Source organism: Falco naumanni, chromosome 6 (genome assembly GCF_017639655.2).
Source record: "Falco naumanni isolate bFalNau1 chromosome 6, bFalNau1.pat, whole genome shotgun sequence".
Taxonomy (NCBI): Eukaryota; Metazoa; Chordata; class Aves; order Falconiformes; family Falconidae; genus Falco; species Falco naumanni.
This window is the reverse complement of record NC_054059.1, coordinates 83,164,843-83,184,850: the sequence shown is the minus strand read 5'-3', so window position 1 is coordinate 83,184,850 and position 20,008 is coordinate 83,164,843. Positions and strand designations below refer to the sequence as shown.

The 20,008-nt window shown below is 39.1% G+C and overlaps 1 protein-coding gene across 10 annotated transcripts in view; it reads right to left on the bottom strand.

Moving 5' to 3' along the window:
- The window catches only part of RYR2 (ryanodine receptor 2), a 435,368-nt gene that overhangs the window by 329,224 nt on the left and 86,136 nt on the right, over positions 1–20,008 (bottom strand). The window lies entirely within an intron of this gene.

Below are 20,008 nucleotides of genomic sequence, written 5' to 3'. Positions count from 1 at the left end.
AATTAGTATTAAACAGGGACTAAGTTTTCTGAGTATAGCAAAGCATTTTCACAGAACAGTTTAGAAGTTTCATCATTATAAAACTATAAAAGGTGCTCAAGAAAACCTCTGTCAGAAGGATTTATGTATAGCTGAACTTGCCTTACAATGAGAAGGAAGATAAAGAAGAAGTTACTTTTCTGGTAACACAGTTCCAGATAGTCTGGACACATTTTACTGTACATGTTTTAGTTTTATCCTGCAGGAGGAGTAATTTCACTGGAATTTAACATTATTCCAATGGAATTATCCTTTGAGACAGGAAACCCCATGGAGAACAGATGGAATTCTAGAGGACCAGACTAGCTGGGAGCTCCCAGTACAGTAGTATGAAACAGGCTGCTAGTACAATAACCATGTTATTTCCTCCTCCTTCCCCAAAAAGCTCTGACTTAAGTCATCAGAATAATTTTGCAAAATTACAGCAAAGTCATGGTGATCTGCAGCACTAAAGATATGTGTTAATTTAAAAAATAAAAATAAAAAAAGCACCCAAAACCACCCATCTCGTCACGTATATTCATATTCAGCACCTGTCAGAAAAAGTCTTCACTAGACAATGATACAAAGAGCCTACCAGAAAGCAATCACTACGTACAAAGCAAAAAACTTGATATGCAGCACTCAAATGGGGAGTGACGGTGTATGGCAGCACGGAGCTTATCTAGGACTCATGCATCAGCACTGAGCAGTGTGTCTCAGGCACTGCACATCCCAACCTATGGGTTCCACCAGGGCAAAACGAAGCATGTGATCAGAAGACAACAAACAGATCCGAGTGAGTGGCTCCAGCACACCCAGGGAAGAAGAGACACTTCTGTGCTCTGCAAAGTGCTTCATGGAGAAACAAACACACGACTGAGTTTGATCTTCTGGGTACTGCAGTGATATCGTAGGTGTCTCTACCCTTCAACTGCACATGCTAACCACCTCCTCAAATAAACTACTCATTAGTGATAACAACATGCACACAACCCTGAAAACAGATGTACTGTCTATGTGTAATCTCAAAGCTTCCTCTTCTGGCTCTTTATTCCACCCAGTCAGCATGAAATGGTCTCAAATTTGGTTTCAGCACGCAATGGCCTCGTGTACGCATGTGCTAGTATGCTGTTGATTGAGCTCTACTAAAAATATGTCTGCAAATGAACATATTTCCAATTGAGATGACTCATTTTATTATTTCTCACCAATTAGCTTCTGTGGTCCTACAATCCTAAAAAAATAAAAAAAGCCAAGTTCAGCTGTCAGTGCCTAATAACAAATGAATCTGTCGGTACCATAGTTAGTAATGGCTAACTCTGCATCTGACACAGCTGATGGAGGAGTGGTGGAAAACATCTGCAATACAGTATGAATATCAAATCAAACACAAAACAGCTGGTGGGCTGATTTCAGCTTTTTTAACAGCCTGGATATGTCAAATTTATCTCTGATGTAATTCCACTATTTTAGGAATTTGATAAGAATTCTGTTGCATTACATCCTCACTCACTAGTTCCAGGCTATGTCTCTTCTGCAATCAAAGGTGTGATTACAGCATGGGACGTACCTATGCTATATTTGTTCTTGCTGGTGTGAATAACAGTACCAGTAAAGACAGAGGTGACAGCATGCTAGAAAAGGTGTCCACAAGATTCTGCAGGCAAATACAAGATTATACCTATAATCCGTGTCAGGCAGTTAACAAGCTGCTTCTAAACAAATGCCAGGTATTTTATAACCCCCACGGTGCTCAGTCCAAGCTAACAAACCAGACTCTCACCAGTATCTTAAAATGCTGTATCTGAAAATAAACACTGAAGGGTTTTACTTTTACAACTCTTTTTCTGAGAAGGACTTCTTTAATCTCAGCTGGAGAACAGAGGCACATGATGAAACAAGTAATTTGTTCAAGGTCACATAATACTTAGACTTCAACTGAACACGTTCCTTTTGGTGTATTCCTCCTACCCTACTAACAGGTTCCACAGCAAGAAGGCTCTAACAAGACATATCTCTCGTGAACAGGGCTCTCTCACCCCAACTCCAACATCACCCCTTTCATGCAAGAATACATGAGAAAAGTTCACCACCCCTCAGTCTTGTATCTTGTGAGCACAGTAACGAGGCTAAGTCAGTAATACGACCCTCTGCTTGAGTTTCTACATTCAATTCTAGACCACTTTCTCTTCCCTTAATTTCTTCAGCAGTATTTCTTGAAACATTCCACTGCCTGATCGATCGTGCAACCTTTCCTCTCTAATTCCCAAAGACTCACCTACCACTGTGTTTGTTTTATTTTTGGAGCAAGGTTAAAGATTCATTCTAATCTTTATCTGTTTCAGCCATGTCATACTCTGTCAATATTTCTCCCAGCTTTCATTCTGAAGCTGCTCTAACTTATGAGATTAACCCTTTCACTTCACAGACTTCCGAAGCAATGCTTTCTTGTCACCACAAGAAGTCTACCACCTTCCCGAATTCTTTCCTGGACTAATTCCAGTTTGAAAAAATCTCTCAGACTGCTTTTCATAACTTCTCTTCTAAGCATCTCTGATTTATGATCTATTCTTTCCTGCAGACCATTAATGAAATTATTAAAATGAATGTGGTACCTTCCCATGAACAACTCCAAAAGGGCTATTACCAACATCCAATTTCTAGACAGCTTAAAATTCCACAAAAGGGCCATCATACAGCTGGAGTTGTGTCATATTATGAAACCCCAAGCAATCGTAACACTAAAAAGCCAGTTCCTAGACACCTTCTTTAAATAAGTTAACATAAAGAAGATTCTTAGCCCCCCATTAAAGAGATTGGTGCTCCCTTCAAAAAAGAGACCAATATCCAATCCACTCCCCTGTCTCCAAACGGTGCTGCCATTCTACATTTATCTCTTCTTAATACACGCCAACGTACCCATTTCTCAAAACACTGATGTACAAAATAGACTGTAACAGTTTTAAAATACTGAACTGCAAACTTTGTATCTAAACAACTACAGAGTCCAGATATCGGGAAATAATTGCATTCCGTAGGGATGGCACAGCTGAGGGGAAGAACACTAAATTGAGCAAGTGGCAGATAGATTTTGTTCCCAGATATCCCACCAAACTTTTATAATTTATTAGTCAAGTTATTTCCCTGTGCTTAAGCCCCTTTTCCACAACTTTTTGGTTGCATTTGTTTACTCTCAATTCTCCCAGCCAAGACTATTCAAATTCAGTTTCAAAATAAATTATATTATAAGTGCAGTATTAAATACACACTGTAAGAGGAAAGAAACAAAACCTCACATATAGCATGAAATATTTTGTTTGTTGGGTTGGTTTTGAGTTTTTTTTCCAGCAAGAGTGAGTTTAAGCAGCAGCTACAGGCTGTATTAGGAGAACTATCCAGTGGTCCAGCCACACAGTCTCCCAAGAAGGCACTGAAAACTTGCAGATCCAAGTTTTTATTAAAAAGTAATAATAAAAAAAAAAGCAACCTCCATAAGCACAGTGCTAGAAAAAACACAAAAAACACACAATAAAGTAAACCAGCTGGAAGACTGCTTGGTGGCTTCACCTGCAGGGCCCTGGGAACAGGCAGCAATGAACATGTCAGGTATTTGGTTCGATAGGCTGCCTGTGGCTCACAGCTGACATATCTTTCCTCTGTCTAGCAGAAATGTCATCAGGTTTGAATAGTAATCATATTCTGCAAAATCATAAAATTGGAAACTTACTGCTCTGTTCTTCAACAAGTAAAGAAGATAAAAAGGAGCAGCAGGACAAACGGGGACTGAGATATTCAGAGAGCAGTGACTTGTGATTTTGACTACTCCCAGTGATCCAAGTCAGAGCTACATACAGCAGAACACCAGGTACAGACCACCACTTGTCTCTGAATATGAAACATTTTTTATAGGTTGATATTTTGATTTTTTATCGCTTGATATTTTATTGTTTTATCTATCCATCTCTGAGAAAAAAAAAAACAAACACCAAAACCATGGCATTTGCCTCTGGATTTCCAGACATCTCTCAGGAAATTGACCTTCTCACAGTTGTATCCTCTGTTATTCCCTCACTTTTCTAACCCCACCAGTCCCATGACGATCTATCCTTCCTATCCCACACAACGCTTTACACTCCTTTTCTTCTTCTCCTTATAGTCTTTCTCCCATTCCATTGATCATATCTCCCGCTTTCAGCCTTCCGCGCCCCATCCTACGATCCTTTCCTTGCATCACACCTTCCAGCCCTGACACAGTGACACTACAGCCAGGCATGGCCAGTACCTCTCTGCCCTCCTCTCACATCCCTTCCTGCTCTCAGGTCTCCAGAATAACCCTTGAAAAAGCCTCAGCATGAGCCTCCTTAGCAAGATGTATGATTTACCTTCCTCCCTCCCCTCCGTTCAGTGAGCACAAGTACTTCCTTGAGGGATGCTGCCAGCTCGACATTCATCAGAGCTTTCAGCCTTTCTGCTAGAGCGAGCAATGGTGTCCCCAGAACTGGCAAGGGGCTGCAGGCCACGGCAAGTGTCCTGGGAGAGCCAGAGCTCACCCAAGGGCAGGAATTCCCCCCATTGCACTGGCTGATCTGCTTCTGCACCCACCTTGTGCCAAGTGGGATTCAGTACAGTACCTCATGGAACCGAGCATTCTGGCTGAACAGCTGCCACAGAGCAGTGGGGACTAATACGTAACAGTCTTCACAGAGAAAAAAATTCAGACACACAGGTTTTCAGTTTAAAAAAAGCCTCTCTGACGTCTCCTCTGCCTCAGTTCTAACGATGCAAATTCTTAGCCACTGAGCAGTGGGAAGAAAGGCAGGGAGGCTCGGTAGCCCTTTCTACCTACCCAGGAGGTGTCAGGGAAACAGACAGTTGAAGGTTTTTGCAAGGGCATCTTCAAATCCACACACACGCACCCCACCCCACCCCCCAGCATTCAAGAAAGAAAAAGAATGCAAAGAAAAATAAAAATCAAGGGTCTTTTCCCGTTAAGCTTTAGTGTACTAACACCCCAAGAAAATAAAAATACCAAATCAAAGATGAGAAGCAGCCTGATCTTGATTGCATTTAAGAAGAAATCATCATACCTATTTTGTAAACATATTGTGTGACAAAACCAAAATAATTTCTATTTTGCAGAAGGGTGTTCTACCCATACTACCAGCTGCCAGTCAAGAGAGCAGCACTGTGACAGCCAAGGATGTTAAGCCTCAGCTAATCCTGGAGAGGTTGAGAGGTTCGGGTTTTTGTTGCCAGACATTTTCAGCCCTAGTAATGGTACTCAGCTTCACAAGAAAAGTGTTATGAGGCCAACATTCCTCAAGCAAGGAAGCACAGATCGCATTGACAGTTCTTGTTCACTTTACCCAAATTTAGAATCAAAGTAGTTAACCCATATATTTATTCTACAACTTTAATCAAGTCATATTATGACAATCCACACCATTAGAGTCCTTTTTTTCATTAATCCTGCTTCATGAGAAAGAGGTTCCAGACAACAGTAATTGTGCATTTTGTTTAACTTGCCAGCTCTACTTTTGCCTCGCTTTTATGATTAAAATAAAGCTAGAAAAATATTATTTGGGTTTAAAAATTAGGTTTCAAACCATTCTTATGTAATCCATAAAAGTGCCCTGACATCCTAGAAAAAGTATAGTGCCATTAACTAACAAATCTTCATCTCATTTGACACATCACAAGACACACAATGGTCACAGGGCTTACTTGGCAACTGCTGCCCCCCCAGAAGCACTCCCTAAACTAAGTATGTGTCATTTACTTCATATAATTTAAGAAAGAATGTGTATTAGGGTGTAAAGTGACAGAAGCCTTTCCTAAATGTAGTAGGTGCATCTAGGCAAGGTGCTACAATAAACCCGAAATACTTTGCCAGGAAACAAGTGTTCTAGCTGGCCCCTGTGCTTGCTGTTTGTGAAACTAATAGGTTACTTCTCGGTAATTCCTAAAACGCTGTTGAGTGGGGGATGGGGTGGGGTGGGGGGGCAGGTCTGTGGCATCCTGAAATATAGACGCAGCTCAAAACAAGCATCGGTACACTGAATATCAAAACATCTGAACAGTTCATACCCTGACTGCATTCTTTTCTCCTCAAACAGAACACACGAAACACTGAATTTTGTATTGTACACTACAACCGGCACGCAGTGTCCGCCAAAAGTCAGATTTCTGCTGCAGAATTTAGGTCCAGATCATTAAGCAGCCACATATCCATGGGTTGTAGTGAGCACGGGATATTCCTCTGTACCTTACCAAGTGCTGCAGCTTGCTACTACTCAATCAATACTCGACAATATCAAAGAAAACTTCCTCTGGAGAAAAACATATTATAAATTTTGTGGCAACTGTCTTGTCATCCATTTGCATTCTCTTTCATAGAATGAAAAATAATATTAGTATAAAAAGACTCAAATATTCAGTGCAATACCAGTGTATGTCAGATTAATAACCAAATCTTTTACTGCAGTATGCTAAGATTTCTTATGCAGGATTTGTCAAAGACTGTGCAGGCATTAACAGAACAGTAAGTAGATCCCGATGCATTCTGTGCTAAGCTTGACTTTTGAAACAATAAAAATGTATGGGTTCCTAAAAGAATCTCTCTTTACCCTAGCTTGCAGGGCACTTCTAATTTTTAATCATTTTTCTTGAGTCCTTCATAATCTTACTGTGGAGCTGAACAGTCATGAAAAAGCTGTGAGATTCAACTAGCACACTGTATTTTGCAGCAACTGCTAACCAAGAAAAACTGAGGAATCTTCAGATAGAAAGCTGTTTTCCTGTGTATCACCAAGTTCTCATGCCAGCGGGTAATTCTTCACAGATTTTAATCAGGTGCAATGACAGAAGGCTGCAGTGAACTGTAAGTCCCAAAAATATGTTATTAAGCAGGTGCGAAAATATCTTTCAAGCTTATGTACATGTTGCAACGTAACATTCAGAGACAGCCTGATTTTTTGTTTCCTGTTTCTTCCCCTGAAAAAACCCAGCTATCATCAACGAGTCACTGAAATGGAAAATTATCACCAAGAATATTGAAACGACAGGAGTATCTTCCAGCTGCTCCTATTTTAACCGTAAATGTTTCAACACAAAAAATTATGCACAAGCACAAACTTAAATATTATAAACCACAAATTTATATTTGTGTAGTTTTTGTTCTTCCATATATATATATATATATATTACATGACATGGGATAAAAGGTATGCTTCACTCTACTCCGAACAAAGAAAAAGGGCAAAAACCATCAACAAAATCTTGCCATCTTTCTTTATACAATGGAATTTAACAGTTCTGTATTATACTAAAAAAAGTATAGTCTCTCAAACAAATAAATATTGAAAGCAGGTTAATCACAGCTGAAAATAAAAGTTTTTAAATACAGACTTCATGATGATATGCTGAACTTCATTTTTCCCACTCTTATTTACAGGGGGTGGGGGAGTGGGGGGGTTGGTTTTTTTACAACTCTGTCATTGCTTCCACAGTACTTTGAGAGTACTGAGACAGGAAAAAGTATCATGTTATCATAAGAGCTGCATCTGATACTAGAAGGCCTCCCAGAAATCTGCCTGAATTGCTACTAAAGATGAGAGAAAAATTAACATTTTTATTTCCAGTATGAAGATACATGTATAGCCTGTTTTTCACAGGCTGCCATTTATCAAGTGCCACCCTCGCTAAAAATTGCACTGTTAGAATAATTGTAAAACAGAGAAGTCTGAGAAAAACAAAAGAACATTTTAACAAGGAAAATGTATTCAGAGTAACAGTTTCATGTGAGTCAAAGAAAATCAAGGCTGGAATTTTTAATGCTGGGGTGTTGGGGTTTTTTTGCTGTTTTTCTGCACGTTACATGACTAGAGTGCTGTACTTCAATACCTTTAAAATTTAATACTTAATGTAAGAGATGTCTAAACTACAGAACTTAATATATTAACTTGCCTACTTACTACAGAGAATATCACTTTGTATTACCATTTTTCATTCTTCCATGCATGTCAGCTGATGGTTAACATCTGCCGTTAAAACGCAGGTGTAATTCAGTCCCACGAAAGCTTTCACATTGCCTCAAACATGGTACATGCACATGACTTCATTTTGGGTCACAATTATATTTCAATGCTTGCCCTCTAAATTCAGTAAATTTAGTGTTTATCTGAATAATTTTTAGGTACAGCAGCAAAACTAGGCTGATAACCACTTCTATATCAAAGAGGCTAAGAACCATGAGCTCCTACATGTTTCTTATGGCTCCGCTGAGTCCCTTTGGATCACTGAGCTCCTGCAAACCATTTAGACTCGGATGCACCACACCTAACTCAAGGCATCCAAAATTCACTCACCTAAGTCTATTTAGCTACCACCTTTCATTTACATCTACTCAGCCTCAGCTCCCTTTACAGGCAATGGTGGGAACTGGGTTTTCCAGAAAACAAGGCACCTTCTTGTGAAACTAGAATTTAAGACAGCCGTGATAAATCGCCCTCTGCAGGTATCTCCTCCTCTCCTTGGACTCTGCAATAATCCCCTTAGGCTGGGGTGACTAACACTTAGGTGCTCCCAGTTCAGGTGAGATGAATCCCAGCCTCAGCATGCTCATAGAAGCTTGTCTGATGGTAAAGAGGCAACAGAGAAACATTCATCTTCTACAGAACAGTTTCGCGTTTTCAGCAAAGTGGCAGTATGAAAACTAACTCACAGGCATCAAATTTAAAGAAATTTAGGCAAGCTTTGCCTGACTATTGAAATTACAGTTCTGTTTCATGTGACTACAAACCAACAGCATGCTGCAGACTGGGGCTTCACATTCTTTCACTGCCCACTATTGTAGCCAAATGACATAAAAACCAAGAAGAACACCTCAGCTTATTAATTTCAACCCGAATCGCATGCAAAGCTTGGCATTCAAAACAAACTGTCAACCGGTCATTCCAGCTCTACTCACAACCCTTGAGTCCTCAGTCACAAGAGGAGTTGCCCCCCAGTTTCTGTACTAACTTACTAGCGTGTGCATGCAGCACCTTCAGTGCCCAAAGGGCTGAGGGGCAGCAGACAGATGGTCGTTGTGATGGCAGCACGAAGAAATCCTGAGGCAGCCCAGGATTTATAGAGACCTCGGGTAGCATGAGTCATGAGCCAGCCATCTCTCCACTGCTCCACCAGCTGCTCCAAAACATTTAGACAGAGCAGGAAAAGCTAATAAAAATTCTGGGAAGAAAGCGTAAATTGGGGAGGCTTTGGCAGTCCAGCTTCCACACGGCTGGCTGTCCCAGGAAGAGGAGGGGGGTTTGGCTGTTTAATGGTCCCCAAAAAAGGGAAAAGGTGTTTTCAGGTTCCCTCTCGACTGAAAAGGGAAACTAGATGAGTACCTCAGACGTGGACTTCTAGATCAGATCAATCATATCCTAAGCAACAGGCTAACATCAAGGAAAAAAAATCAAACCAAAACAAAAACTGAATGGCTGACATAAATCCTGCTATACTCTCATTTTAGGCCAGCATTATCAAATGATAGTAAGAGTCTTCATGTCCAATTTTTGTGGGCAGGCATAAGACTATAGACCTGACGTAACAGAACCAAAGCTGAGGTCAGAAATCGCTAATTCTTACAGTAACTACCACAGCAGAAAAGGATATTTAATAAAAGAAGCGGGTATGCCCCAACGCACGATAGAGCATACTGTTAGCATTACAGCATATGGATTGTTGGACAAGATTTATGCAGGCATGCATACATCTACACACAGACACACATATGTATCAAGTCAATATTACAGGAAGCTAAAAGTTAAAATTCAAGGTTGCTGGTTTCACTTGGCCTCCAGCCCCCAACAGTTCATCTCAAGTAGTAATTAATAAATGTAATAGACATAAAAAAATCTGTCTTTTCCCCACATGCTGTCATAAATCTTAAGAATATTTATGGCTAAGTAGAGCTTTTCATGACCCATGTTGAGCAGGGCATTGATCTCAATACTGCAGATGTAAAAAGGAAGAAAATCTCTTTGGAAAGGAAGATATACAGAGAAGGGCAGATAACTATGAACTTTGCTTATATAAATATAGCATATTCTCTACTTCAATAGTGACATCATTTTAGGTTCATCCTAAAGCCCATATTTACTACTAAACTAGAAAGATGGTGAAAATTAAAGGAGAGCGAAGCCTACAGAATGAAGTGATACAGGCCTCTGTGCCTCACCACTTGAAACCACTACGGCACACAGGATTTAAGCCGGTTTAAAGCGGAAGGTCACTAGCATAGCTCACATAACTGTAATGAACAACAGTTGCATGCCTTAGTACTTCAGAAAGGAAATGCTGCAACAGTGTGTGAGAAACTACAAATTAATTCGCAAGATACTTCCCTGCTATGAACTATGGAAGAAAAATTTCACATCACCAAATAAGAGTAACTTTTTTTCCCCTTCAAGATAAAAGTTCATCTGCTATAAAAATCTCTGCTAAAATCAGCAAAGAAAACCAAAAAAGATTTACATCCAGGGCACTACTATAGTAGTCAAAAGAAGCTTAGCTATTGTAATCAGTAGGAAATCTGGTAGTAAAAATACTTGTAGAGAGTTCAGCCCAGCAGACGCTTAATGCTTATGCAGCGAAGAATACAGTGGAGGACAAGATTACCTGCGAAGAATAAAATCATGGAAACAAGAAGGGATGTACAACACTTGAACACTTGCTATGCTGTTGTCCCCCTCTACTTCCCCAACTTTGAAAGAGTAAAACCTTCTGTGCCTGCCCCCCTGAAATCATCATAGATTCCTGGTTGGTCACTTCACCATTTTCATAGTAATAAACTGACCTAGAAGTTTGTGTCACTTTTAACATTGATTATTGCAGTTGAGGATGCAACCCTGTAGTATTTGCATTTGAATTCTTCTGAAAATAATATTTTTTGAACTGAAATGCTCAGGCTCAGCCCCTACTCAAAGACAAATGTGTAAAAATGTTTGTAAGATGACTTTTTAAGACCTGAAAACCTGGAATCTTTTACACAGGTTTATCTAAGAAAATTAAAGCATATATAGATGCAGTGATAAGATGACAGAGGCAGAATCACAAACTGCAAAAATAAAAAGTGCACAGGTGTTCCTGCTCTCATTTTTTGCTATATCAAGAAATACTTACATTAATAATGTATCATTTTAAGACTGATTATATTTACTTTATGACATGCTGAGAGCTTTCTGGAAGGTGTTGCTTTTGGCAGAAACACATAGCACTGTATCACACTGCTAATGGTAAGGCAGAACCTAGCAAAACTAGACTTAAATAATTAGTATAATGGGTAACACCAAATTGAAAGTGATCAAGGTGTGTCTTAAGAAGACATGTTTTGCCCCCCAAAAAGATACTACAATCACATGTTTATTTTAGCAGCCTAGAAAATCTCTTCTGGTGACTGCATCTGTTTCATTTACCCAGACGGGCCTACACATCTGTTCAGTTCCATTTAGCAGCTTGAAAAAGAGGGAGCAAAGTCAACAGTAAAAGCAAAATCTGAAGAGGTTCTGGGGTTTCTCCATGACTCACAGCCTGTAACACAGCCAAACTATATTAGTTTGCTGTTCAATAGTAGAATTTTTTACCAAATAAAATACAAGCATGACTGAAGGAAATGCTGACGTACACTAGAGGTACCAAATCTGCAACAGAAATTGATTTGGGTTTGTGTAAGTAGAACTTTGTTCTTTGTGGCTAGAAGCTAGCTCTGTCAAAGCAAAATAGAATCATGCACAAACAGCACAGCTTTTAAAACTGCTTCAAAGGAGATGGGAGTTTTGATTTGACTTGGTTGGGTTTTGACATGTTGCAGTTAAGTTGGAGTTGGTGGGGAGGATTGTTCTTCAACATTCAACTGCCTTTAATTTTTGCAAATAGACATGCTATCTATACCTTCGTTATAGGAATGCAGCTTCTCAAAATATTCTTCCACAAATACAGAATGCACTCAAACATCCTGAAGTGTATACCCATGTGTCTTCATCATGAGCAAAATATTTTATTTTAAAAAAAACCCAAACATACAAACATTTTTTATACTTTATAGTGCTCTCCTACAAAAAGTATGATTCAGTGTTCTTGGCCTTATTTCCAAAGACTTATTCCAACTCTTTTCAACCCCTCTCTTGTTTCATGACCCAGGAATAAAAGGGGGAGGAACACAACACAGGACATATACTAAATCTAGAGTTTTTAAGACAGCGGAAAATACGATCAGCAACACTTCCCAGAAATAAAGCTAAGTATCTGCAATTTTAGAGGTGCATTTAGTTGTACCACGCTGATCTAAAAGAAAGTAGATCTTACAAACCCACTCAGAAGGACAACAGCTGTAAGAATGAAAGTTCCTATAAAGCATATGCTAAGAAATAACACAATAAACTAGCTCTGAACACCCTTGACTGATACGGACTGGCAATTGCTGCAAAGCTAAAAGATGCTAAACATACCAGCTTTTGTTTTATCTGCTTATTTGGTTGATACACTTTTGTGTCAAGAAGCTGTCTATAAGCATCAGTCCAGTTGTCATTTCAAAACAGCAATCTGACTGCATCAGATTTGTTCCTCTCTCCAAAGGTAGGCATCTACTCATGCTTACAATCCATGCAAGTAAACACCAAAATCTTGACGTCTCCAGCACAGTCACAGCAGGCAACGCCATGATTCTCTTTGGCTCCTAACTTGTGTGTCAGGCTTGGATCTCTCACTTACTCCTCAGACATCCCAGCTGACACCCAGTCCTGACTTGTCAGTAACATCCCTCTGCCACTGCATTTTTTTATGCTTCAGTTTCTCCAAGCTCGTTTCCTTTGCACCTTAATTACCAAAGCACTCACTTCTCCTGCCTTAACCAATGTGTTCTCCTCCAGCTCCTATCTTTTTAAAATGCAAATATAAGAACAATTTCCCTAAACTTTTGCTTCGAGCCTACACTCACCTTCCCCACTGCCACGTTACTTTTTCTCATGCCAATTTACATGTGTATCCTAATGTTGTTAGTAATTAGAGATGGTCTGGAAATGTGGTACCTGGTTAAAAAGGAAAATTATTGGGGAGGGCTTTCTAACAAGGGCTGAACAGTAAATGACAAGAAAATCACTTTTACATTAAAGAAAGGTTTATGTAATTTCACACTTTACTGCCTTCCTGTAATTTTTAGGAGAACTCCACACAGTTCAGAAATCCTTTGTAGCTAAGCTTCATCTGTTACTCAAATGCTTAACAATCATTGGAAACATTTTGTATTAAAAAGCAAATATAAATGCCTAATTCCTATCTATAAAGAAGTTTATGTGCAAATACAGCACAAGCATTTTATTCGATGTTATTGCTGGTTGCTGCTTGAGAAGCTTTATAGTTTAGAACGTTTATAACAATTTTCTAAGAGTGCTTAAGCAATCACCCTGGCAAAGCCAGAAACCAAGCTACTTCTCCAAGAACCATTACGTAGAAGAAGATGCCTTTTGGGGGGATTAAGATCCTTAAGAATCATGCAAGTTTTAAATAGATATTTGAATGTGAAATTAAATATTTACATAAGAGAGGGCAGTTTGTGCTTATGTGAAATTCCTATTAAACATCTAACCAAACATGAAAAAACACATCCAAAAATGGAGAAAAAAACCCTCTAAGCTTCTAGTTTGCTGAGGTATTTTTTGGTAGTCCTTTCCGCACAAACATAGTCATCATCTTCTTGCACACAAATTAGCAGCTTACGTTCAGAAGTGGAAGATGATTCCTGAACAGTTATTAAAGACCTTGTATGTGCTACCTGCAGTTAAACCCAGGCAAGTTCTCAGATATTTCTAAACAGCACATGAGGAAGCTACACAAGTGTTACGCCTGCCGCTCTCAGCTTCAGAGACACATCTGGCTCCAAATCCTCCTTTCATCTGACTTTCTCTCATGTCTTTAAGGCAGCGAGCATACGCAAGTACACAAGGAGGGAAGGAGACACGCTGCCCGGTAAAGGGCCAGCAACAGAGCTTGGGAAGGTCTTTGAGGCTTCCACCACCAAGTGCGAGAGAAAGTCAGCTGGAAGACCGATTAATGATGCATTTATTTTTCCTTCTGTAATAAATACAGTGTGATATTGAAATCTTGTTTCAATTTATGGCTGTAAAAAGTTTCTCGGCCAAAAAAACAATGGAGCAACATTGGCCACGTATTCCTGGAACGGGAGACAAATCAACTAACAAAGATTTAGTCTGAATTTAACCAGTGTTTGCCGCTTTCTCTTTCTTAAGGCTACTTTTGGAGGGGAAGGGACATTTGTTTTCTTCTGTATGGCTTTTTGTTTGTTTGGTTTTGTTTGTTTTTAAGATAATTGGCTAAATGCCATCTCTGATTTCATAAAATTTACTTATGATCATAGTTTCCCATTGTTAAAAAGTTGACGTTCCCAGGATAAATCAATTTATTCACCTATTGTTATGCACAATAACTTTAGTCATTATAAATTTTTTTAAATGATACACAAAACCAGGACTCGCTGCTTATTCTGAAAATAAGACAGCTTTTTCTTATCTGCTGCTGATTCCCACAGCTAGAAGCTCTCAAAAGTGTAATTACCACAAAATCTTCTATACAGAGTACATAAAAAAGTGTAAAACCACAAATTTTTTTCCTTGTTGAGCAAGGAGAGTGTTCCCTTTCTGTTCTTTCCAGTAATTGCACTGTTGAGCTTGTTTTGCTTATTTTTAATCCCAAACTTCCCTAAAACAAACCTACAAAAAATCCATGGAAGTAAATTAATTGAGGGTAACATTTCCTGAAGGTTATTAAGAGAAACAGATTATTAAAATCTGGTCTACCATTCCTCATTTTTTCAATCTGCACCCATTTAAAAAGTAATTAACTTTCAAAAACCTACACATCATTTTCTGTAGTGCATAAAAGTTATAATTTTTAATGGAAAAGAAACATTTGATACAAAAAGAAAAATCCTTTTAGCAGAAACCATTTTGGAGTAAGGAAAAAAAGTCATCACAGATATTTTCAATGAGGTCTGATATTATTAGAGCTATAAAATTGACCTCCAGTAAAAAGAAAAAAAATTCCATCTGGTTCTCAAGAACTGGAGATGACTCACCACTGCTGCTATCTTTTGGCACATTTTCCTATACACGTGCCAAATTTAGCAAATCTCTCTCATCTCCAACTACAGAAAACTACTGATTGCATCGGATTTTGCCAAATTTTTACCTGCTGCAGTTGAACTTGTGGAACACAGTCAGTCAAAGTGTTTATAATGAATTGGAGTGTCTATTTCACAGCTAGAAACAACACAAGAACATCATTTTTACCATTGCTGTGCTCCTTTGGCTGACTGTCCTGAAAATACACCTGTTAGATGCTGCTTTATTGTAATCTTTTAAGAAAATACTTCTGGGAGCTCTATTAACTACTGCAATCTTTAGCCGGCTGAATAGGCATCACATAGCAGAGAAGACAGGTAAGCTGCTATAGTTCCACCTCCTTTCTCCATGTCTCTACTTATATGTAGAATTTAAATTCAAGATCCAAATTCCACACTCTTCACACTGTGAACCAGGATGAGGAACCTTTTTCTTGTTGAGGGACAAGGAGTCCTCTCAAACACCCTTGGTGGACTACATGCTATCACACATCTTAGCATTATCCAATAATAATGGAAGAGAGTACCAGGTCTCCCTTAGTTACATCCATAAAGAAACCACTTCAGCTGGAGTTTGAGTTCATACCAGGTTAACTGTGAACACAAGTACATTCAGTGCCTCACTTCTGCAACCTTCACAGATTGAGCACATGAATACCCATGCGCGCAACAGACAGCTTTGCCAGAATTTATGCAAACATAGGTCTTTCTCCAGCACAGTGAGGACACTTCAGTTCAGACCAGCACTGCTGGCAAGCACACGGTTAAATGCACCTGTCAGGTCTCGGAGAAAGAACCACCCTGAATTCAGGGGGCTGCAGTGGGCAGCTCTGCTCAGAGCTACAAGACAGTGAACTCAAGCGAATCACTTCTCCCCTATCTGTGCACAAAAACCAACCAACCAAACAAAAAAATCCACAAAACACACACCAAAAAAACAATTAAGTAATTAATTAAGCTATATATTAGATGATGCTAATGGCAATACAGCCTATATGTTATGATCATACATGTCAAATAGCTACTTCCATTCATATTTGAATCTCTAACTAAAATAACTTTACTGGCATAAAATGGTTCAAGTATAAAATTTAGGGTAAAGTCCTTTCTTACTGGCACTGAGAATCTGTTGAGATCTCAGATTTCTTACATTTCTAAACTAGGGCAAGGTTATTTTCTTTTATTCAAAGTCATTAAAAACCAGGAATATAGCAAAAAGCTGCATCAGTGGTGAGCTAGGACATGAAAGAAAGCACTTTATCACACTAATGAAATTAATGCATTAATATGACAGCTGAAATCTGAAGCAGTACATAAACAATTAGTAAAATTACTGGAATAAAGGAATTAATGGGGTGAACAAGAAAGATGCACAGACTCTGAAGAAAATAAAAATATTATTGATCCATAACCATGCAACTCTCAAAGTTCGGCCCCTGAGAAATTTGCTTCCATCAGTAATAAAGAATGTGGCAAATTATAACTAAATCACTTAAATCATTGCATAGTAACAAGATCCTCAGTGTTCTGTTGAATCTGTCCATGAGCTCAAAGCAAATTGTCTATACTTCAAGCCTGCACATAAATGGGGGTAATAGTATAAATCAGCAGTTAAATAGCGTGTGTCTTTCCAAAAGTCTTTCTAAAATGATATCAGGTAACTACTAGAATTGACTTTACTAACTGTTAGGAAACCCCATCCAAGGATTCTACATCTGGGCTGGCAACATGCTGCAACTGTGCAGGAATGCAATTAAACCACATATTAAAAAAGCCCAAGAAAAAGACTTGAGCTGATGATACCAAAAATAACGGACTACCTTTCACAGCAGTAGTCCATTGGTAAGTTAAAGATCATCTTCATGTGACTACAAAAGTGGAAACGCAGCATTTTGAGAAGGGAAGGCACTGAATCTCACTGTGCTGCCTGTGGTATTTAGGTGAGTGGCAAGTCAATTCTGTGAACAGACATCAGACTTCAACTCTGTTAGCAGCTCCATCTACTGCAAAATGCTAATGGGCTTGTCCTTCCGCCCACTGACAGTACTTCCAGCAGACAGCTGCACTGCTCACCTCGTTACACATGCCATGTTGAACAGGACACCACCTCTGACTGCACAAGCTGCAAACCGCTGGAGGCTGAAAGAATCTTCTGGGCGAGTACCACGACACGCTTGCACTATTCACCTCCAAACGCCCCAGCTTAAACACAGCAATAGGCAGGCAAGTGTATTTCAAAAACTCCAATCTTATGAATACCACTGGACTTCCAAATCCAGCTTTGCAAATGTTCTCCTTCATATTGTTTTGCAAACTCTAAACATCAAAAGGGACGTACAGATGAGATTTTTCTTTTTGTGACTGGTTGAAGAGACATGGACCGACTGAGATAAAGTCAGACACGGGAAGACCCTTCCACCCTGAATGAAGGCTGGTGAGATAAAAATCCCCAAAAGCCATTTAATCTATTGATGTATCCTCATCTCTTTTAACAAAATCCCTAGGTCATCCCAAAGACAGCCTTGACAAAAAACACAAAGCCAAATCGTCACTTCCATTTCATTAAGATACACATGCCTCTGCCACAGCACTTCAGAGACCAGCCTGGTAACAACCACTCCTGCAGTCAGCTTCATGGTAGTAACTCATTCATGAGAGGCCTTTTTTCTTCCTGACCAAAAGAGAAAGCAGGAGGAATACAGAGAGTTTGGGGAGAAACAAACCCATAGATGTTCAGTCCTATCTAAACTAGGGACAATAACTGATACCTGCCTTCCAAGAGCTGTCGTATGGGCCAAAAATCAAGTCAAGGGAACTGCTTTCCACAGAGATAATAAGCACATCTCAAAAAAAAGGCACTACAGTATTGGCAAAGCCCTACAGAAAAGCCAGTGACCAAATTCACACCAACACTCAATTCTGGTATCTGCACAACAGGCATTGTCCATCAGGGCTGAGGGGCTGGGTGGGCAGGAACGCCAGGGCACAGCTGGCACAAACATGTCCAGTTTTTCCAGTCCTGGTTCTGTGGTTAAGTCAGTTGTCTCTCCCTACAACTTTACACATTAGTTCTAATATGAACATCAGCTATATTATTGTAACAACGCACAGTAAGAACAACTCCTCCACATTAATTTTCTGATCTTCCTTTTTTGTTGCATACTGCTAGAATAATTTAAGATTAAACGAACTAACATCCAGACGTGCAGAAAGTACTGTTCCCACATCCTTCCAACTCTGGTCCTACTAAACTTGCTATTTAAAGCTCAAAAAGTATCTGCAAGTTCCAAAATTGCCCCTTTACAAATCTGCATCTACAACCACTGACTTAGACAGAAGCCAAAATGGTCACAAAACTGAGAGCAGTTCATCAGTCACGGCACTTTCCTTGGCTCTTCATGCATTTCAGACTGCCCTAGTTCAGAGAATCCCTTTAATATTTTAACCAAAATAAAGTCGTCTGAGGAAAACATGGTTAAAGAAAAAACCACAAAACCTCCCTTGTTGACTGACTAACATGGGAAACAGAGGTGCAAGATTAACAACTTACTGATTAAAGACCATATAGAGGGGAAAAATATTCTTCAAACTAAACCACTATGAGACCAAGGGTACAGCAGAGAACTACAGTATAACCCAGTGGTACAAAATAACAATAGCTGGAATCTTTACAATACGTGGGCACAAAAGCACTATCCTGCAACTACTGCAATCTGCCAAAATTGCACATTAGCCAACTACAGACACCGCATATCCCAGGTCCCTAACTGAAGAATGCTGCAGACCCACCTACAATCAAGGTTCCTCCAAGACAACACTATCAAGAGGCTTTTACAAAGCGCGGAAAGAAGAAAACACTGAAATATTAATACCTGTATTGAGGGCAGCATAACAAGAAAATACAGGAAAGAGCTAACATTTTTGTGCTTGCTTTCTAGTCTTGTCCAATCCAGTCACAAAATAGGGGATAAACAGAATTAAGCAAGTTATGGAAGACTTTCAGGGATGCTAAGGCTCAATATAATGAAAGATTATGGAGAAATAATTTATACATACTTTGCAGAAAGCCATAAAAATAGGAAATTATCTCAACAGTCTTTTGATAAATTTAGCACTTGAGAGTTTGCTGATACTCAAGAAAAAGCTTATTGATTTGTTAGGGGGAAAAAACCTCAAGTTAATAAGATAAAATTTTAATTTGGAAAAGTTTCCCCCCTTTCTTTTATTTTTAATCATTGCCCTCTTGCAGTAAAAAGGAGGTTATAGTAATGTCTCCAGACTTAACCACGGTTATATTTTCATGGAAAACTGTGTTTTCTATTATAGAAAATGCACAATTACAGGTATACTGTTATTAACGACAAAAAAAAAAAAATACTGAACCATCAATATAAGCATGATAGACCATTCCCTTTTCCATCCCTCCAACTCAGACAGGAAATCAGATCTCCTCCTGCTTAAAATGAAAGTGCTTAAGTCATTCTTGCTATTATGCAAATTTAACATTAAACTGTTAATACTTAACTGCCAAACAACAGACATCCCTTAGAAATCAAAACAGTTTTCATAAGCCAAAAAACTGGCAAAGAGAAATGAGAACATTTAAGCACAGAGACTAAGTATGGATTAAACTGCAAGTATCTCTGAAAAATGAAACCTATTATAAACATGATTTTTAAAACAGTACAGGTGAAAGAACTGTGGCAGACTTGGAGGGGAAATAATTCTGGTTCTTCAGAAGTCAGAACAACAGTGGTTTCTCATCTACCTGTCCAAGGGGAAAAGCCCTGACACCGAGCAGACCTA